General features: G+C 38.2%; 1 non-coding gene across 1 annotated transcript; it reads right to left on the bottom strand.

Annotated features, from left to right (window-relative positions):
- Nucleotides 1-15,772: 15,772 nt before the first annotated feature.
- On the bottom strand, nucleotides 15,773-15,844 carry TRNAR-UCU (transfer RNA arginine (anticodon UCU)). Its single transcript has one exon. It is a non-coding gene; the product is annotated as a tRNA-Arg (tRNA).
- Between the last annotated feature and the right edge of the window lie 7,193 nt (nucleotides 15,845-23,037).

Below are 23,037 nucleotides of genomic sequence, written 5' to 3'. Positions count from 1 at the left end.
AATTTTCTTGTCTTTCCCGAATGCTAAAGAGAAGAAGAGGATTGAGTCAAAAGAAAAAGCTATTTTGGAGTTTTATCAACAATTTGCTTGTGTAGGTGGGGACCTGGTATTTTCGGAGTCCTTATGCGAGGAATTACAAAAGAAATTTTTTCAACAAAAATGTGAATTAGGAAGGATTGGTCGACGAAATATGAATCGGAGACTTAATCTTGATATTCCTCAGAACAATACATTCTTGTTACCACGAGATGTATTGGCCGCTACGGATCATTTGATTGGAATGAAATTTGGAACGGGTATACTTGACGATGACGATATGAATCACTTGAAAAATAAACGTATTCGTTCGGTTGCGGATCTGTTACAAGATCAATTCGGATTGGCTCTTGGTCGTTTACAACATGCAGTTCAAAAAACTATTCGTAGAGTATTCATACGTCAATCGAAACCGACTCCCCAAACTTTGGTAACTCCAACTTCAACTTCAATTTTATTAATAACTACTTATGAGACCTTTTTTGGCACATACCCGTTATCTCAAGTTTTTGATCAAACGAATCCATTGACACAAACTGTTCATGGGCGAAAAGTGAGTTGTTTAGGTCCTGGAGGGTTGACGGGGAGAACCGCAAGTTTTCGGAGCCGAGATATTCATCCGAGTCACTATGGGCGTATTTGTCCAATTGACACGTCTGAAGGAATCAATGTTGGACTTACTGGATCCTTAACAATTCATGCGAGAATTGATCACTTGTGGGGATCCATAGAGAGTCCGTTTTATGAAATATCTGCTGAGAAAGCAAAAGAAAAAAAAGAGAGACAGGTGGTTTATCTATCACCAAATAGAGATGAATATTATATGATAGCAGCAGGAAATTCTTTGTCCTTGAATCAAGGTATTCAGGAAGAACAGGTTGTTCCGGCTAGATACCGTCAAGAATTCTTGACTATTGCATGGGAACAGATTCATGTTAGAAGTATTTTTCCTTTCCAATATTTTTCTATTGGGGGTTCTCTCATTCCTTTTATTGAGCACAATGATGCGAATCGGGCTTTAATGAGTTCTAATATGCAGCGCCAAGCAGTTCCGCTTTCTCGGTCCGAGAAATGCATTGTTGGAACTGGATTGGAACGCCAAACAGCTCTAGATTCGAGGGTTTCCATTATAGCCGAACGCGAGGGAAAGATCATTTCTACTGATAGTCATAAGATACTTTTATCAAGTAGTGGGAAGACTATAAGTATTCCTTTAGTTAACCACCGTCGCTCTAACAAAAATACTTGTATGCACCAAAAACCCCGGGTTCCACGGGGTAAATCCATTAAAAAAGGACAAATTTTAGCAGAAGGAGCTGCTACAATTGGGGGCGAACTTGCTTTAGGAAAAAACGTATTAGTAGCTTATATGCCATGGGAAGGTTACAATTTTGAAGACGCAGTACTAATTAGCGAACGTTTGGTATATGAAGATATTTATACCTCTTTTCACATCCGGAAATATGAAATTCAGACGGATACGACAAGCCAGGGCTCCGCTGAAAAAATCACTAAAGAAATACCACATCTAGAAGAACATTTACTCCGCAATTTGGACAGAAATGGAGTTGTTAGGTTGGGATCCTGGGTAGAAACTGGTGATATTTTAGTAGGTAAATTAACGCCTCAGATAGCGAGCGAATCATCTTATATCGCGGAAGCTGGATTATTACGGGCCATATTTGGCCTTGAGGTTTCCACTTCAAAAGAAACTTCTCTGAAATTACCTATAGGTGGAAGAGGGCGCGTTATCGATGTGAAATGGATCCAAAGGGACCCGCTCGACATAATGGTTCGTGTATATATTTTACAGAAACGTGAAATCAAAGTTGGGGATAAAGTAGCCGGAAGACATGGGAATAAAGGGATCATTTCCAAAATTTTGCCTAGGCAAGATATGCCCTATTTGCAAGATGGAACACCCGTTGATATGGTCTTCAATCCCTTAGGAGTACCCTCCCGAATGAATGTGGGACAAATATTTGAAAGCTCGCTCGGATTAGCGGGGGATCTGCTAAAGAAACATTATAGAATAGCACCCTTTGATGAGAGATATGAGCAAGAGGCTTCAAGAAAACTTGTGTTTTCAGAATTATATGAAGCCAGTAAAGAAACAAAAAATCCATGGGTATTTGAACCCGAGTACCCGGGAAAAAGCAGAATATTTGATGGAAGAACAGGCGACCCCTTTGAGCAACCTGTTCTAATAGGGAAGTCCTATATCTTAAAATTAATTCATCAAGTTGATGAGAAAATTCATGGGCGTTCTACTGGGCCCTACTCACTTGTTACACAACAACCGGTTAGAGGAAGAGCCAAGCAAGGGGGACAACGAGTAGGAGAAATGGAAGTTTGGGCTTTAGAAGGATTTGGTGTTGCTCATATTTTACAAGAGATACTTACTTATAAATCTGACCATCTTATAGCTCGCCAAGAAATACTTAATGCTACGATCTGGGGAAAAAGAATACCTAATCATGAGGATCCTCCAGAATCTTTTCGAGTGCTCGTTCGAGAACTACGATCTTTGGCTCTAGAACTGAATCATTTCCTTGTATCTGAAAAGAACTTCCAGGTTAATAGGGAGGAAGTTTGATCGGAATAAATATAAATTCTTTTCTTATTTCTATTTTATGATTGACCAATATAAACATCAACAACTTCAAATTGGACTCGTTTCCCCTCAACAAATAAAGGCTTGGGCTAACAAAAACCTACCTAATGGAGAAGTCGTTGGCGAAGTCACAAGGCCCTCTACTTTTCATTATAAAACCGATAAACCAGAAAAAGATGGATTGTTTTGCGAAAGAATCTTTGGACCCATAAAAAGCGGGATTTGCGCTTGTGGCAATTCTCGAGCGAGCGGAGCTGAAAACGAAGACGAAAGATTTTGCCAAAAATGCGGGGTCGAATTTGTGGATTCTCGGATACGAAGATATCAAATGGGATACATCAAACTCGCATGTCCCGTGACTCATGTGTGGTATTTGAAAGGTCTTCCTAGTTATATCGCGAATCTTTTAGATAAACCTCTTAAGAAGTTGGAGGGCCTAGTATACGGCGATTTCTCTTTTGCTAGGCCCAGCACTAAAAAACCCACTTTTTTACGATTACGAGGTTTATTCGAAGAGGAAATTGCATCCTGTAACCACAGCATTTCTCCCTTTTTTTCTACCCCAGGCTTTGCAACATTTCGAAATCGGGAAATTGCGACAGGAGCAGGTGCTATTAGAGAACAATTAGCAGATTTGGATTTGCGAATTATTATAGAGAATTCTTTGGTCGAATGGAAGGAATTAGAAGACGAGGGGTATAGTGGAGATGAGTGGGAAGATAGAAAAAGACGAATAAGAAAAGTTTTTTTGATTAGACGCATGCAATTGGCGAAACATTTTATTCAAACAAATGTAGAACCAGAATGGATGGTTTTGTGCTTATTACCGGTTCTTCCTCCCGAATTGAGACCTATTGTTTATAGGTCTGGAGATAAAGTAGTGACTTCAGACATTAATGAACTTTATAAGAGAGTTATCCGTCGGAACAACAATCTTGCCTATCTATTAAAAAGAAGTGAATTAGCGCCAGCAGATTTAGTAATGTGCCAGGAAAAATTGGTACAAGAAGCCGTGGATACACTTCTTGATAGTGGGTCCCGCGGGCAACCGACGAGGGATGGTCACAATAAAGTATACAAATCACTTTCAGATGTAATTGAAGGTAAAGAGGGAAGGTTTCGCGAGACTCTGCTTGGGAAACGGGTCGATTACTCGGGGCGTTCTGTCATTGTTGTGGGTCCTTCGCTTTCATTACATCAATGTGGATTACCTCTAGAGATAGCAATAAAGCTTTTTCAGCTATTTGTAATTCGCGATTTAATCACGAAACGCGCCACTTCTAATGTAAGGATTGCTAAAAGGAAAATTTGGGAAAAAGAACCCATTGTATGGGAAATACTTCAAGAAGTTATGCGGGGACATCCTGTACTGTTAAATAGAGCACCTACCCTGCATAGATTAGGCATACAGGCCTTTCAACCCACTTTAGTAGAGGGGCGTACTATTTCTTTACACCCATTAGTGTGTAAGGGTTTCAATGCGGACTTTGATGGAGATCAAATGGCTGTTCATCTACCTTTATCCTTGGAAGCTCAGGCAGAAGCCCGTTTACTTATGTTTTCTCATATGAATCTCTTATCTCCCGCTATTGGGGATCCTATTTGCGTACCAACCCAAGACATGCTTATCGGGCTTTATGTATTAACGATTGGAAAGCGTCGAGGTATTTGTGCAAATAGATATAATAGTTGCAGAAACTACCCAAATCTAAAAGTAAATTACAATAATAATAATAATTTTAAATATAGGAAAGATAAAGAACCCCATTTTTCTAGTTCTTATGATGCACTGGGAGCTTATAGACAAAAACTAATCAGTTTAGATAGTCCCTTGTGGCTACGATGGAACCTGGATCAACGCGTCATTGGGTCAAGAGAAGTTCCGATTGAAGTTCAATATGAATCTTTGGGGACTTATCATGAGATTTATGCCCACTATCTAATAATGGGAAATAGAAAAAAAGAAATTCGTTCGATATACATTCGAACCACTCTTGGTCATATTTCTTTTTATAGAGAAATAGAGGAAGCCATACAAGGATTTAGTCAGGCCTATTCATACACTACCTAAACAAGAAAGTTAGATTCGGCGATGCCCCTCCCCTTTCGGGGGGCATTCCGATTTCCCTAGTATCATCATTATTTGCCACGCGAATCCAGATTGAGATTGAGGCAATTAAGTTAATTAAATTTTCGAATCACTGACTCAGGCCCATTGTCGAATCCTACTCAGCAATTGTCGAATCCTACTCAGCCGAAAAGGGGGTACTTATGTATGGCGGAACGGGCCAATCTGGTCTTTCATAATAAAGAGATAGACGGAACTGGTATGAAACGACTTATTAGCAGATTAATAGATCATTTTGGAATGGGATATACATCCCATATACTGGATCAACTAAAGACTCTGGGCTTCCATCAAGCCACTACTACATCGATTTCGTTAGGAATCGAGGATCTTTTAACAATACCCTCTAAGGGATGGTTAGTCCAAGACGCGGAACAACAGAGTTTTCTTTTGGAGAAACACTATTATTATGGGGCTGTACACGCGGTAGAAAAATTACGCCAATCTGTTGAGATATGGTATGCGACAAGTGAATATTTGAAACAAGAAATGAATTCAAATTTTCGGATAACGGATCCTTCTAATCCAGTCTATCTAATGTCTTTTTCAGGAGCCAGAGGAAATGCATCTCAAGTACACCAATTAGTAGGTATGAGAGGATTAATGTCGGACCCTCAAGGACAAATGATTGATTTACCTATTCAAAGCAATTTACGCGAGGGACTTTCTTTGACAGAATATATAATTTCCTGCTATGGAGCCCGCAAAGGGGTTGTAGATACTGCTGTGCGAACAGCAGATGCTGGATATCTTACACGTAGACTTGTTGAAGTAGTTCAACATATTATTGTGCGTAGAAGAGATTGTGGTACTATCCGAGGTATTTCTGTAAGTCCTCAAAATGGGATGACGGAAAAACTTTTTGTCCAAACACTAATTGGTCGTGTATTAGCAGACGATATATATATCGGTTCACGATGCATTGCCGCGCGAAATCAAGATATTGGAATTGGATTAGTCAATCGATTCATAACTGCCTTTCGAGCACAACCATTTCGAGCACAACCAATATATATTAGAACCCCCTTTACTTGCCGAAGCACTTCTTGGATCTGTCAATTATGCTATGGCCGGAGTCCTACTCATAGTGATCTGGTCGAATTGGGAGAAGCCGTAGGTATTATTGCAGGTCAATCAATTGGGGAGCCAGGGACTCAACTAACATTAAGAACTTTTCATACTGGCGGAGTATTCACAGGGGGTACTGCCGACCTTGTACGATCCCCTTCGAATGGAAAAATAAAATTCAATGAGAATTTGGTTCACCCCACACGTACCCGTCATGGGCAGCCTGCTTTTCTATGTTATATAGACTTGCATGTAACTATTCAGAGTCAAGATATTCTATATAGTGTGAATATTCCCTCAAAAAGCTTGATTCTAGTGCAAAATGATCAATATGTAAAATCCGAACAAGTAATTGCGGAGATTCGTGCCGGAACGTCCACTTTACATTTTAAAGAAAGGGTACAAAAGCATATTTATTCTGAATCAGACGGCGAAATGCACTGGAGTACTGATGTTTACCATGCGCCCGAATATCAATATGGTAATCTTCGCCGATTACCAAAAACAAGCCATTTATGGATATTGTCAGTAAGTATGTGCAGATCCAGTATAGCGTCTTTTTCACTCCACAAGGATCAAGATCAAATGAATACTTATGGTAAAAAAGATAGGGAAATTCTTGATTATTCAACGTCGGATCGAATCATGTCCAATGGCCATTGGAATTTTATCTATCCTTCTATTTTTCAAGATAATTCAGATTTGTTGGCGAAAAAGCGAAGAAATAGGTTCGTCATTCCATTACAATATCATCAAGAACAAGAGAAAGAACTAATATCCTGTTTTGGGATTTCGATTGAAATCCCCCTTATGGGTGTTTTACGTAGAAATACTATTTTTGCTTATTTTGACGATCCCCGATACAGAAAAGATAAAAAGGGTTCAGGAATTGTTAAATTTAGATATAGGACCCTAGAAGAAGAATATAGGACTCGAGCGGAAGACTCAGAAGAGGAATATGAGACCCTAGAAGACGAATACAGGACCCGAGAGGACGAATATGAATATGAAACCCTAGAAGAATCTAAATATGGAATCCTAGAAGACGAATACGAATATGAAACCCTAGAAGACGAATATGGGAGCCCAGAAAACGAATATGGGAACCCAGAGAACGAATATAGGACTTTAGAGAAAGACTCAGAAGAGGAATATGGGAGCCCAGAGAGCAAATATAGGACCCAAGAGGACGAATATGGAACTCTAGAGGAAGACTCAGAAGACGAATATGGCAGCCCCGGGGAAAGCGCAGAGGAAAAATATGGTACTTTAGAGGAAGACTCAGAAGAAGATTCAGAGGACGAATACGAGAGCCCAGAGGAAGATTCCATCTTAAAAAAAGAGGGTTTGATTGAGCATCGAGGAACAAAAGAATTTAGTCTAAAATACCAAAAAGAAGTAGATCGGTTTTTTTTCATTCTTCAAGAACTTCATATCTTGCCGAGATCTTCATCCCTAAAGATACTTGACAATAGTATTATTGGAGTGAATACACAACTCACAAAAAATACAAGAAGTCGACTAGGCGGACTGGTCCGAGTGAAGAGAAAAAAAAGCCATACGGAACTCAAAATATTTTCCGGAGATATTCATTTTCCTGAAGAGGCGGATAAGATATTAGGTGGCTGTTTGATACCGCCAGAAAGACAAAAAAAAGATTCTAAGGAATCAAAAAAAAGGAAAAATTGGGTCTATGTTCAACGGAAAAAAATTCTCAAGAGCAAGGAAAAGTATTTTGTTTCCGTTCGCCCTACAGTGGCATATGAAATGGACGAAGGAAGAAATTTAGCAACACTTTTCCCGCAGGATCTCTTGCAAGAAGAAAATAATCTCCAAATTCGACTTGTCAATTTTATTTCTCATGAAAATAGCAAGTTAACTCAAAGAATTTATCACACAAATAGTCAATTTGTTAGAACTTGCTTAGTAGTGAATTGGGAACAAGAAGAAAAAGAAAAGGCTGGTGCTTCCCTTGTTGAGGTAAGAGCAAATGATCTTATTCGCGATTTCCTAAGAATTGAGTTAGTCAAGTCCACTATTTCGTATACACGAAAAAGGTATGGTAGGACAAGTGCAGGACCGATTCCCCATAATAGGTTAGATCGCGCCAATATCAATTCTTTTTATTCCAAGGCGAAGATTGAATCACTTAGCCAACATCCAGAAGCTATTGGCACTTTGTTGAATCGAAATAAAGAATACCACTCTTTGATGATTTTGTCGGCATCCAACTGTTCTCGAATTGGTTTATTCAAGAATTCAAAACATCCCAATGCGATAAAAGAATGGAATCCTAGAATTCCTATTCGAGAAATTTTTGGGCCCTTAGGCGCTATTGTAGCTAGTATATCGCATTTTTCTTCATCTTACTATTTACTAACGCATAATAAAATCCTGTTAAAAAAATATTTGTTCGTTGACAATTTAAAACAAACCTTCCAAGTACTTCAAGAACTTAAATACTCTTTAATAGATGAAAATAAAAGGATTTCTAATTTCGATAGTAACATAATGTTGGATCCATTCCTTTTGAATTGTCACTTTGTCCATCATGATTCTTGGGAAGAGACATTGGCAATAATTCACCTTGGACAATTTATTTGTGAAAATGTATGTCTATTTAAATCGCACATAAAAAAATCCGGTCAAATTTTCATTGTAAATATGAATTCCTTTGTTATAAGAGCAGCTAAACCTTATTTGGCCACTACAGGAGCAACTGTTAATGGTCATTATGGAGAAATCCTTTACAAGGGAGATAGGTTAGTTACGTTTATATATGAAAAATCGAGATCTAGTGACATAACGCAAGGTCTTCCAAAAGTGGAACAAATCTTTGAAGCGCGTTCAATTGATTCATTATCCCCGAATCTCGAAAGGAGAATTGAGGATTGGAATGAGCGTATACCAAGAATTCTTGGGGTCCCTTGGGGATTCTTGATTGGAGCTGAGCTAACCATAGCCCAAAGTCGTATCTCTTTGGTTAATAAAATCCAAAAGGTTTATCGATCCCAAGGGGTACAGATCCATAATAGACATATAGAGATTATTATACGCCAAGTAACATCAAAAGTGCGGGTTTCCGAAGATGGAATGTCTAATGTTTTTTCGCCTGGGGAATTAATCGGACTATTGCGAGCGGAACGAGCAGGACGAGCTTTGGATGAATCGATCTATTATCGGGCAATCTTATTGGGAATAACAAGGGCTTCCCTGAATACCCAAAGTTTCATATCTGAAGCAAGTTTTCAAGAAACTGCTCGAGTTTTAGCAAAAGCTGCCCTACGAGGTCGCATTGATTGGTTGAAAGGCTTGAAAGAAAACGTAGTTCTGGGGGGGATTATACCTGTTGGTACCGGATTCCAAAAATTTGTGCATCGTTCCCCACAAGACAAGAACCTTTATTTCGAAATAAAAAAAAAAAATCTATTCGCGTCGGAAATGAGAGATTTTTTGTTTCTCCATACAGAATTAGTTTCTTCAGATTCTGACGTAACAAACAATTTTTATGAGACATAAGAACCCCCATAAAAATATTTTTTACTTTACTAGACTTTTGAACTTAGAACACTAACAGGTCAAATTTTAGATTTTTAAGATTTTTATTTTAATAAGTAAAACAAGTCAGTTAATTCATTAAGGTGGTTATGTTTATACCATGTATCAATGGCCAACTCTTATCTTAGTACAAGGTTCTCTCGGAACAATTATTATTTATTTCAAGCTATTTCGGATCTTTCTTAATCTTCAAAAAGAACTAAATTCCGTAATGGAATGGTAGGATTAAAAAAAAGGAAGTGTGGAAAAAATGACAAGAAGATATTGGAACATTAATTTGAAAGAGATGATAGAAGCAGGAGTTCATTTTGGTCATGGTATTAAGAAATGGAATCCTAAAATGGCCCCTTACATTTCGGCAAAGCGTAAAGGTACTCATATTATAAATCTCGCTAGAACGGCTCGTTTTTTATCAGAAGCTTGTGATTTAGTTTTTGATGCAGCAAGTCAGGGAAAAAGTTTCTTAATTGTTGGTACCAAAAAAAGAGCAACAGATTTAGTAGCATCAGCTGCAATAAGGGCTCGTTGTCATTATGTTAATAAAAAGTGGTTCAGTGGTATGTTAACGAATTGGTCGATTACGAAAACTAGACTTTCTCAATTTAGAGACTTAAGAGCAGAAGAAAAAATGGGAAAATTCCACCATCTCCCAAAAAGAGATGTGGCAATCTTGAAGAGAAAATTATCTACTTTGCAAAGGTATCTCGGCGGGATCAAATATATGACGAGATTGCCAGACATTGTGATCGTCCTTGATCAGCAAAAAGAGTATATAGCTCTTCGGGAATGTGCCATTTTGGGGATTCCTACTATTTCTTTAGTCGATACAAATTGTGACCCGGATCTCGCGAATATATCGATTCCAGCCAACGATGACACTATGACTTCAATTCGATTGATTCTTAACAAATTAGTATTTTCAATTTGTGAGGGCCGTTCTCTCTATATAAGAAATCGTTGATTAAGAATATATAGTGAATTCTTGGGCAACTGCGTAAATTTATGGAATCACTTACTTTACTATATCTTTTTTTTTGCATAGAATTTTTTTTGCATAGAAAAAAGAAGGGGAATATTGATATATATTAGAGGGTATTGATATATATTATGATCTGATGTGCTTTCTTGGTATCCTAAATATAAGATTAATACTTCAAGTTGCTGAGTTGAGAAAGAGATGGTTGAATCAAAAGAATTCCTTTTTTGAAGTTCAATTTTTATCAGAGGACAATATGAATATTATACCTTGTTCCATTAAAACACTCAAGGGGTTATACGATATATCGGGTGTAGAAGTAGGCCAACACTTCTATTGGCAAATAGGAGGTTTCCAAATTCATGCCCAAGTACTCATCACTTCTTGGGTCGTAATTACTATCTTGCTAGGTTCAGTTGTCATAGCTGTTCGGAATCCACAAACCATCCCGACCGACGGTCAGAATTTTTTTGAATATGTCCTTGAGTTTATTCGAGACTTGAGCAAAACTCAGATTGGAGAAGAATATGGTCCCTGGGTTCCCTTTATTGGAACTATGTTCCTTTTTATTTTTGTTTCGAATTGGTCGGGTGCTCTTTTACCTTGGAAAATTATAGAGTTACCCCATGGGGAATTAGCAGCGCCCACGAATGATATAAATACTACTGTTGCTTTAGCTTTACTCACGTCAGCGGCATATTTTTATGCTGGTCTTAGCAAAAAAGGATTGAGCTATTTCGAGAAATATATTAAACCAACTCCAATCCTTTTACCAATTAACATCCTAGAAGATTTCACAAAACCATTATCGCTTAGCTTTCGACTTTTCGGGAATATATTGGCGGATGAATTAGTCGTTGTTGTTCTTGTTTCTTTAGTCCCCTTAGTAATCCCTATACCGGTCATGTTTCTTGGATTATTTACAAGCGGTATTCAAGCTCTTATTTTTGCAACATTAGCCGCAGCCTATATAGGTGAATCCATGGAGGGTCATCATTGAATTGACTCTTTTTGGAAATAGTATTTTTTTTTTTTGCAGCTTAGCTCAATTCATGCATGGTTCCAGATAATCTGCTTGGTTGCAAAAAAATAGTTAGAAATGCGTATGAATATATAGCCTAGAGTTGTAGGAGAGAGAATAGAATAGACTATATTATGGAATTTTCAAAGTATATATGCATTAAGGAGGGTGGAGTCAGGCTAGATCTATACTATATAATATCCTTAATGTCTATAAGTGGAGTCCTCTTTTATGCAGGTTTCCACTTTAAGCAATGATTTTAGAATCCGATTCAATAGAAAATGAGAAAATATGCAAACAAAATAGAAGAAACAAATGTATATATATAGGATATTATATTATATATTCCTAGGTTAGATTCATTATCTAATCCGATATATGGATATGGAATTCCCTTCTATGTAGTTCGGACAATTCACATTATCATTTCAATTTGATTTCAATTTGTACTTTTTAGTTACTTTACTTCTCCCCAATAGAGCTTAGAAGTAAGAATTTATTGGTTGATTGTATCCTTAACCATTTCTTTTTTTTGACACGAGGAACTACTCACCATGAATCCACTAATTGCTGCTGCTTCTGTTATTGCTGCTGGATTGGCCGTAGGGCTTGCTTCTATTGGACCTGGAGTTGGTCAAGGTACTGCTGCAGGACAAGCTGTAGAAGGTATTGCGAGACAGCCAGAAGCAGAAGGTAAAATACGAGGTACTTTATTGCTTAGTCTAGCTTTTATGGAAGCTTTAACAATTTATGGACTAGTTGTGGCACTAGCGCTTTTATTTGCGAACCCTTTTGTTTAATCTTAAAAAAAAAATTCTTTCGATTTCGATTAGATACTTTTTTCTTTTTTTAGTAAATTGGTATTTGCTTCCACAATTCCAATTATATCAATACTTTATTTAATTTACTCCTATTTATTACTCCTGGAATTATCTATTTATCGGGACAGATAATACCCCATTCTAGGAAGGGCTGAGTTGAGTATTATTAATTTAGAAGATATGCTCACCTTCTTATTTCCCGTCCTTAGTTTAGGAAAGTGGAAAGTTTTTTCCTTTTATTTTAGGAATTTTGGGAACAGAACATTTCAACAAAGGAAGTCTTTCACCGGTCAAACAAGACGTAAGACTTAATCTAAAAGAAATTACTAGATTGAATCTATTTGCATTAAAAAAACCGATCAAAAAAGGGCGAGCGAAGTAAGTGATCGAAAAACTTTGTTCTTTGTTCGTCCTATCTATAAGAGGAGAGCATATGAAAAATGTAACCCATTCTTTCGTTTTTTTAGCTCACTGGCCATCCGCTGGCAGTTTCGGGCTTAATACCGATATTTTAGCAACAAATCTAATAAATCTAACTGTAGTGGTTGGTGTTTTGATTTTTTTTGGAAAGGGAGTGTGTGCGAGTTGTCTATTTCAAGAATAGATTGGATCTATCCGGCTGCACTTTATAATATTTTTTAGTATTTTTCGGATAAATAAGAAAAGGGTGCACGATCTCGACGAATTACTTCTGAATAAATTCAGAAATCATATGGAAGAACCATAGCATTTCGCGACTCATTGGTAAATCAACTTTGATTCTCTATAAACCAAGAATGTGAGACCATTAACACGGTTAAAGCTAAACTGCTTGAAGTCCAGGCAAAAAGAGGTACTCTTTCTACAACTATATTAGTATTAGTACCAATTTAAACGGGAAATAGCTAATGTAAAATTTATCTGATATAGAACACTCATATCGATAAAATGGTTTGAACTATTTACTAGAAAAAAAAGGGGGCACCCTGCCCTTTTTTAACCAATGCCGAATCGACGACCTATGTATAAAAAAGAGAAATTTTTTGGATTTGAAGAAAAAAAAAATAAAAAAGAATTCTATTAATTTTCATTTTCCATTTATTTAGTTAGTTTTTCTTAATGAAATTGAAATTATTAACTAGAGGGCAAATAAAAATAAAGAAACAACTTTGCTGACCATGATATATTTTTATCTAGGCGGAAGAGTCCTCTTAATATTTATCTAGTCTTATATAGGTTTCGGTATATTGAAATATAAACATAAAAAAGAAGATAGAGGATAGGCTCATTACTTAAAAAAAAGATATGGAAATAGCTATAGAAAAAAAAAAAGGAGCGTGAGAGCCAAATGAATCGAAAGATTCATGTTTGGTTCGGGAAGAGATCATAAAAGTTGTAAACTTACAAAATAATCTACTTTCATTAAAAGATTTATTAGATAATCGAAAACAGAGGATCTTGAGTACTATTCGAAATTCAGAAGAATTGCGTAGAGGGACCATTGAGCAACTCGAAAAAGCTCGGATTCGATTACAGAAAGTCGAACTAGAAGCGGATGAGTATCGAATGAATGGATACTCTGAGATAGAACGAGAAAAAGCAAATTTGATTAATGCTACTTCTATTAGTTTGGAACAATTGGAAAAGTCTAAAAACGAAACCCTTTATTTTGAAAAACAAAGGGCAATGAATCAGGTCCGACAGCGGGTTTTCCAACAGGCCGTACAAGGAGCTCTAGGAACTCTGAATAGTTGTTTGAATACCGAGTTACATTTCCGTACGATTCGTGCTAATATTGGCATTCTCGGGTCCCTGGAATGGAAGAAATAATTAAATTAATTAGGCCTTGAACTTCTACTTTCGTTTAGAATTTAGGCATTATTTTTCCCCTTGCTTCCGAAAAAAGAGTCAAGAAACACTAATGGCAACCCTTCGAGTCGACGAAATTCATAAAATTCTCCGCGAACGTATTGAACAATATAATAGGAAAGTAGGGATTGAGAATATAGGTCGCGTAGTTCAAGTGGGGGATGGGATTGCTCGTATTATAGGTCTTGGTGAAATAATGTCAGGTGAATTAGTCGAATTTGCAGAAGGTACTAGGGGTATTGCTCTGAATTTGGAATCCAAAAATGTTGGGATTGTATTAATGGGCGATGGGTTGATGATACAAGAGGGAAGTTTTGTAAAAGCAACAGGAAGAATTGCTCAGATACCCGTGAGTGAGGCTTACTTGGGTCGTGTTGTAAATGCTCTGGCTAAACCTATTGATGGGAAAGGCGAAATTATAGCTTCCGAATCTCGCTTAATTGAATCTCCTGCTCCAAGTATAATTTCCAGGCGTTCCGTATACGAACCTCTTCAAACAGGGCTTATTGCTATCGATTCGATGATCCCTATAGGGCGCGGTCAGCGAGAGTTAATTATTGGGGACAGACAGACTGGCAAAACAGCAGTAGCCACAGATACAATTCTCAATCAAAAAGGGCAAGGTGTAATATGTGTTTATGTAGCTATCGGTCAAAGAGCATCCTCCGTAGCTCAAGTAGTAACTACTTTCCATGAGGAGGGGGCCATGGAATACACTATTGTAGTAGCTGAAATGGCGGATTCACCTGCTACATTACAATACCTCGCTCCTTATACGGGAGCAGCCCTGGCTGAGTATTTTATGTACCGCGAACGGCATACTTTAATAATTTATGATGATCTCTCCAAACAGGCACAAGCTTATCGCCAAATGTCCCTTCTATTAAGAAGACCTCCCGGACGTGAGGCTTATCCAGGGGATGTTTTTTATTTGCATTCACGCCTTTTAGAAAGAGCCGCTAAATTAAATTCTCTTTTAGGCGAAGGAAGTATGACCGCTTTACCAATAGTTGAGACTCAATCTGGAGACGTTTCCGCCTATATTCCTACTAATGTAATCTCCATTACAGATGGACAAATATTCTTATCTGCGGATCTATTCAATGCCGGAATTCGACCCGCTATTAATGTGGGTATTTCTGTTTCCAGAGTAGGATCCGCGGCTCAAATTAAAGCCATGAAACAAGTAGCTGGCAAATCAAAATTGGAACTAGCGCAATTCGCAGAGTTACAAGCCTTTGCACAATTCGCCTCTGCTCTCGATAAAACAAGTCAGAATCAATTGGCAAGGGGTCGACGATTAAGGGAATTGCTTAAACAATCCCAGGCAAATCCTCTCCCAGTGGAAGAGCAGATAGCTACTATTTATACCGGAACAAGAGGATATCTTGATTCGTTAGAAATTGAACAGGTAAATAAATTTCTGGATGAGTTACGTAAACATCTAAAAGATACTAAACCTCAATTCCAAGAAATTATATCTTCTAGCAAGACATTCACCGAGCAAGCGGAAATCCTTTTGAAGGAAGCTATTCAGGAACAGCTGGAACGGTTTTCTCTTCAGTAACAAATAAATTTTGCATGTCTACTCTTGTTAGTAGAATAGGAATCGTTGAGAAAGCTTTTTCATTTGAATCATGCAAAAAAGTTTTCTTTGTTTTTAGTTTAGTATAGTTATTTAAAGAATAGATAGAAATAAGATTGCGTCCAATAGGATTTGAACCTATACCAAAGGTTTAGAAGACCTCTGTCCTATCCATTAGACAATGGACGCTTTTCTTTCATATTTTATTCTTTCTTTTATTTTTTTGCTTCTTCCGAGAAAAAACTGTTAGACCAAAACTCTTTTAGGAAATCAAAAAATCCAGATACAAATGCATGATGTATATATTATATCATGCATATATCATAAAGAAGGAGTATGGAGGCGGTAGTGGGAATCGAACCCGCAACCCCAAGGTTATGAGCCTTATGAGCTACCAAACTGCTCTATACTCTTAAACTAAAGAGGGGTAACTAGTGGATAAAAGAGGGTTGGATACGCCCCTCTACCAATATCTATACAAATAGAATAGTCCATTTATACAGAATGGTAAAGAGGGCTCCTCTATGATTATCAATTCCAGAAATCCATACAAATACGAAAGGGTATTTTATCCTTACCAACTGGATCTTGTTGCACCCGGTAACAAACATTCATAAACCATTTCTCGAAGTACGTGTCCGGATAGCCCAAAATGTCGATAGTTAGCTCTAGGTCTTCCGGTCAAAAAACAACGTCGATGAAGGCGTGTAGGTGCACTATTACGCGGTAGGGATTGCAATTTTTCTCGCATTTTCGTTTTTTCACTCAAACTCAAGGGAGAAACTTTGCTTCTTATCTTTTTTTTTAAAGATTGACGAATCAAATGATATTTCTGTTCTAATTTCTGCCGCTTCTTCTCCCTCTGAATCAAACTTTTTTTTGCCATAATGTGTCGTTGCTATTATTACCAAGTATACGGTTCTAATCCTAGATGGAAAAATAAATAGAAAAAGAAATCTAAAAAGGCAGATCCTCCCTCTCTATCAAGAGTAATGAACTAGGTGCTGATACAGTACAAAAAAACAAACTAAATTAACCAAACTTGCCTGATGTTGAGGCAATCAAGAAAGCTGCATAAGTGAATATATAACCCACGGAAAAGTGAGCTAATCCAACCAATCTTGCTTGCACAATGGAAAGAGCCACGGGCTTATCTCTCCAGCGAATTAAATTAGCTAAAGGTGTGCGTTCATGAGCCCATGCTAAAGTCTCAATTAATTCCTGCCAATACCCCCGCCAGGAAATTAAGAACATAAATCCAGTAGCCCAAACAAGATGTCCAAATAAGAACATCCACGCCCATACCGATAAACTATTCATCCCAAAAGGATTATATCCATTGATAAGTTGTGAAGAGTTTAACCATAGGTAATCTCTTAACCATCCCATCAAATAAGTGGAGGATTCATTAAATTGTGAAACGTTGCCCTGCCATAATGTGATATGTTTCCAATGCCAATAAAAAGTAACCCACCCAATGGTATTTAACATCCAGAAAACTGCCAAATAAAATGCGTCCCAAGCAGAAATATCACAAGTACCGCCGCGCCCTGGGCCGTCACAAGGAAAACTATATCCAAAATCCTTTTTATCTGGCATTAATTTGGAACCGCGTGCATCTAAAGCGCCCTTTACTAAAATCAATGTAGTTGTATGCAAACCTAGAGCAATAGCATGATGAACCAAGAAATCCCCAGGTCCTATTGTTAAGAAAAGCGAATTACTATTCTCATTAACAGCATTCAACCATCCGGGCAACCATAGGCTTCGACCCGCATTGAAAGCGGGGCCATTCGTTGAAGATAAGAGTATATCGAACCCATATGTCGTCTTGCCATGAGCAGATTGTATCCATTGGGCAAATATAGGTTCGATCAAGATTTGCTTTTCTGGAGTACCAAAAGCAAGCATGACGTCGTTATGAACATAAAGGCCCAAGGTATGGAATCCTAGAAAGAGGCTAGCCCAACTTAAATGAGATATGATAGCTTCTTTATGGTCTAACATTCTTGCCAATACATTATCCTCATTCTGTTCCGGATTGTAATCCCTAATGAAAAAAATAGCTCCATGAGCAAAAGCCCCTGTCATGATGAACCCTGCAATATATTGGTGATGAGTATATAAAGCAGCTTGAGTAGTAAAGTCTTGTGCTATGAATGCATAAGGAGGTAAAGAGTACATATGTTGAGCTACTAAGGAAGTAATAACCCCTAAAGAAGCTAGAGCAAGACCTAACTGAAAATGAATCGAATTGTTGATTGTGTCATAAAGGCCCTTATGCCCACGCCCTAATCGACCCCCCGGAGGAGTATGCGCTTCTAAAAGATCTTTAATACTGTGCCCAATTCCGAAGTTAGTTCGATACATGTGACCGGCAATGAGAAAAATAAATGCAATAGCTAAATGATGGTGAGCCATATCGGTCAGCCACAAACTTTGTGTTTGTGGATGGAATCCCCCAAGAAGAGTTAGAATGGCAGTTCCCGCTCCTTGAGCGGTACCAAATAAATGATTACTCGAATCAGGGTTTTGGGCATAAAGATTCCATTGACCCGTCAAAAGGGGTCCCAACCCCTGGGGATAGGGTAATACATCTAAGAAATTATTCCATCGAACGTACTCCCCCCTGGATGCGGGAATAGCAACATGAACTAAATGTCCTGTCCAAGCCAAAGAACTTACCCCGAAAAGTCCTGACAAATGATGATTGAGACGAGATTCCGCGTTTTTGAACCACGAAAGGCTTGGTTTCCATTTGGGTTGTAGATGTAACCAACCCGCTATTAAGGACAGCGTAGAAAGAAATAATAGAAAAAGAGCTCCAGTATAAAGATCCTCATTGGTGCGTAATCCTATTGTATACCACCACTGATAAACTCCAGAATAAGCAATATTCACTGGACCAGCAGCACCTCCTCGAGTAAAGGCTTCCACAGCGGGTTGACCAAAATGAGGATCCCAAATCGCATGAGCAATAGGTCTTACGTGTAAAGGATCCTGTATCCATGATTCAAAATTTCCTTGCCAAGCTACATGAAACAGATTTCCGGACGTCCATAGAAAGATTATTGCTAATTGCCCAAAGTGAGAAGCAAAAATGTTCTGATAAAGACGTTCTTCAGTAATATCATCATGACTTTCGAAATCATGTGCGGTAGCAATACCAAACCAAATACGACGAGTAGTGGGGTCCTGAGCTAAGCCTTGGCTAAACCTGGGAAATCTTAATTCCATAATGCCTTTCAAATCCTCCTAGCCACTATCCTACTGCAATAATTCTCGCTAAGAAGAATGCCCATGTCGTGGCAATTCCACCCAGAAGGTAATGGGTTACTCCTACAGCGCGTCCTTGTATAATGCTCAAGGCTCTAGGCTGAGTAGCAGGAGCAACTTTTAATTTGTTATGAGCCCAAACGATAGATTCAATGAGTTCTTGCCAATAACCACGGCCGCTGAATAAAAACATTAAACTGAAGGCCCAGACAAAATGAGCACCTAAGAAAAAAAGACCATATGCAGATAATGAAGAACCATAAGACTGAATGACTTGCGATGCCTGTGCCCACAAGAAATCTCGAAGCCACCCATTAATCGTAATGGAACTCTGTGCAAAGTTTCCCCCTGTAATATGAGTTACCACCCCTTGATCACTTATAGTACCCCAAACATCCGACTGCATTTTCCAACTGAAATGGAAAATGACTACCGAAATTGCATTGTACATCCAGAATAAACCTAAGAAAACATGATCCCAGGCGGATACTTGACATGTTCCCCCTCGGCCAGGCCCATCGCAAGGAAAGCGAAAACCTAGATTTGCTTTATCGGGTATCAAACGGGAACTCCGAGCAAATAAAACACCTTTCAAAAGTATTAATACAGTCACATGTATGGTAAATGCATGAATGTGATGGACTAAAAAATCTGCGGTTCCTAATGGAATAGGTAACAAAGCCACTTTGCCACCTACTGCTACTAACTCGCCGCCTCCCCACGTTAAGCTAGTACTTGTTGTTGCACCAGGAGCTGTTACGCCAGGCGCAGTAGCATGGATATTTTGTACCCATTGAGCAAAGATAGGTTGTAATTGTATGGCAGTATCCGAAAACATATCTTGTGGACGGCCTAAAGCACTCATGGTATCATTATGAATGTACAAGCCAAAACTGTGAAAACCTAGAAATATACATACCCAGTTAAGGTGGGATATGATTGCATCGCGGTGTCTAAGGACGCGATCTAATAGATCGTTGTATCGAGTAGTTGGATCATAGTCTCTTACCATAAAAATTGCTGCATGTGCAGCAGCACCGACTATTAGAAATCCGCCAATCCACATGTGGTGTGTGAACAAGGAAAGTTGTGTACCATAGTCAGTAGCTAGGTATGGATAGGGAGGCATAGAATACATATGATGAGCTACAACAATGGTTGTAGAGCCTAGCATAGCTAGGTTAAGAGATAATTGAGCATGCCATGACGTTGTTAAGATTTCATAAAGACCCTTATGGCCTTGTCCTGTAAATGGGCCCTTGTGAGCCTCCAAAATATCTTTAAGTCCATGGCCAATACCCCAATTGGTCCTATACATATGACCTGCGATTAGGAAAAGAATAGCAATAGCTAAATGATGGTGCGCAATATCGGTCAGCCAGAGACCACCGGTTACTGGATCTAGTCCTCCGCGAAAAGTCAGAAATTCTGCGTATTTGGACCAATTTAAAGTGAAAAAAGGGGTTGCTCCTTCGGCAAAACTAGGATAAAGTTGAGCCAAAAGGTCCCGATTCAAGATAAATTCATGAGGAAGTGGTATCTCTTTAGGATCCACCCCAGCGTCAAGAAATTGGTTAATTGGTAAAGATACATGAATTTGGTGCCCCGCCCAAGAAAGAGACCCAAGTCCTAATAATCCCGCTAAGTGGTGATTCAACATGGATTCTACATCTTGGAACCAGGCCAATTTGGGAGCGGCTTTGTGATAATGGAACCAACCAGCAAAAAGCATTAACGCTGCAAAAATCAATGCACCAATTGCAGTACAATAGAGTTGTAATTCACTAGTTATTCCAGATGCTCGCCAAAGCTGAAAAAAACCAGAGGTTATTTGGATTCCTCGGAAACCCCCGCCTACATCACCATTCAATATTTCTTGCCCTACTATAGGCCAAACTACCTGAGCACTGGGTCCAATGTGAGTAGGATCACTTAGCCATGCTTCATAATTGGAAAAACGGGCGCCATGAAAGTACATGCCACTCAACCAAAGAAAGATAATGGAAAGTTGCCCGAAATGAGCACTAAAGACTTTTCGAGAAATCTCCTCCAAATCACCAGTATGACTATCGAAATCGTGAGCATCAGCATGTAGGTTCCAGATCCAAGTGGTAGTATCAGGGCCCTTAGCTAGTGTTCTTGAGAAATGGCCGGGTCTGGCCCATTCCTCAAAAGATGTTTTTACAGGATCCCTATCCACAACAATTTTTACTTCTGGTTCCGGCGAACGAATAATCATTAAGTCCTCCTCTTTCCGGACAAGACATACAAAGAGACCCGCCAACTGTCTTTTTAGTGAATCTTTGAAAGATATATATTTTGAAAGATAGATTTTGAAAGATAGATTTTGAAAGATAGATATTGTGATTAGTTCTTTTCTTTACTATCTACCATCCTTCTATTTTTTTTTTAGTTATTCACTGGAGCAATTATATATTGAAGTCAATCCGAGGCAAGTGTTCGGGTCTATTATGACATAAAGATTAGGTGCCTAACGGACATTGTTTATCTTGAAAAACAAATATTTCTCGACGTAAGAAAAAAATCTTTTTTATTTTTAATTTAAGAAACTAGTGTATTTTTTTTGAGGGCATAAGCTCCTATCTATATCTACTTTCCTTGAGCATAATATAGGGTTTTTTATTTGATTCTAAATTCCAAGATAACTCATTAGAATTATTAATAAGATGGTCCTAATATATTAGCAATATTTAGATTGCCCCCTCTTTTTATTCACTTTATTACTTCTATTCTAGACCCTATCCCTATGGTTTATTCTTATGAAATATCATATAAAATAGAAGGTATAAGAAATGGATATAATGAAATTCTTGATTCGATCTTACGACCTAATTTATTTGATTAATGGATCAACAACCAAACCACCCATTTTATGAAAAAGAAGGAGCATGGTCTTATTCAAATTCAAAGCGCTTCGTAATCTTCAACCAGTTCTGTGCTTCAATATAATTTCCCGGAGTAAGCGCTATAGCTTGTTTCCAATATTCAGCAGCTTGATCAAACCAAGCTTCCGCAATTTCCGAATCACCCTGTAGAATGGCCTGTTCTCCTCGGTCGGAATAGGAAGTTCCTTCCCTTAGAACCGTACTTGAGAGTTTCCTACCTCATACGGCTCAGAAATTGCTATCTGAATTTCCCCTATCTTAACTGAATTCGATTTATCAAAAATCGATCCAATTTGTTCTTGGGTTAAGCAGAAGAAATTAATTACCTAAGTTTCAAACCCTAATTTTTATCAATAATCAGTTTGATCTTTTTTCCCACCTTCAGAAGAATGAAGCATAGATAGATATAGAGCCTTCGTTCAAATTTTCTGAGAGGTAACTATCCCGGTTTCATATATGAAATCTCTATAGAATCCTTGAAAAAGACTTTTTTCCATAAGAAAGAAAAAAGAACTTACTATCTTTGGGATCTGATACTACACCGCTGCTTAATCCCTTAGTGGATCGGCTCTATTACATAAGCGGATTCCTAAATTTTGCCCCATATCATGGGATAAGTAAGCAGTTTTTTTTAGTTGTATCGACCCAGTCGCTCACTAATTGATCTTTACGGTGCTTTCTCTATCAATTTGAGAAACTTTATCCATAGAGTAGTAGTATAGGCCATACTTTCTTCGTTTTTTGATTCTCGTGAAGTGTCCTTCCTTCCTACAGCTGATAGGGAAAAATCGTTGTTTTTACGATCCCTATGTAGAAAGCCCTTTTTTTCTAGTATTTACTAGAAAATTTGATCCTCTCTTTTTTTTTTTTCTTTCTATAGTGGAGATAGTCGCACGTAATGACAGATCACGGCCATATTATTAAAAGCTTGCGGTAAGAAGGGGTTTCGTTCTAGTGCCCGGAAATAATATTCCAAAGCCTTTGTATGCTCTCCATTGCTTGTGTGTATAAGGCCTATGTTATAGAGTATATAACTTCGATCATAGGGATCGATTTCTAGTCGCGTAGCTTCATAATAATTTTGCAAAGCTTCCGCATAATTTCCTTCGGATTGAGCCAACATCCGTTACGGTCGTTCATTCTATTCAAAAAATCTCCGTTCCAAAACCGTACATGAGGTTTTCATCTCATACGGCTCCT

This window comes from Triticum urartu, unplaced genomic scaffold (genome assembly GCF_056163025.1).
Source record: "Triticum urartu cultivar PI428250 unplaced genomic scaffold, HENAU_Tu73 scaffold2, whole genome shotgun sequence".
NCBI classification, from domain to species: Eukaryota; Viridiplantae; Streptophyta; class Magnoliopsida; order Poales; family Poaceae; genus Triticum; species Triticum urartu.
Note: the sequence above shows the minus strand (reverse complement) of the source record. Positions and strands in the feature narration are given on the sequence as shown.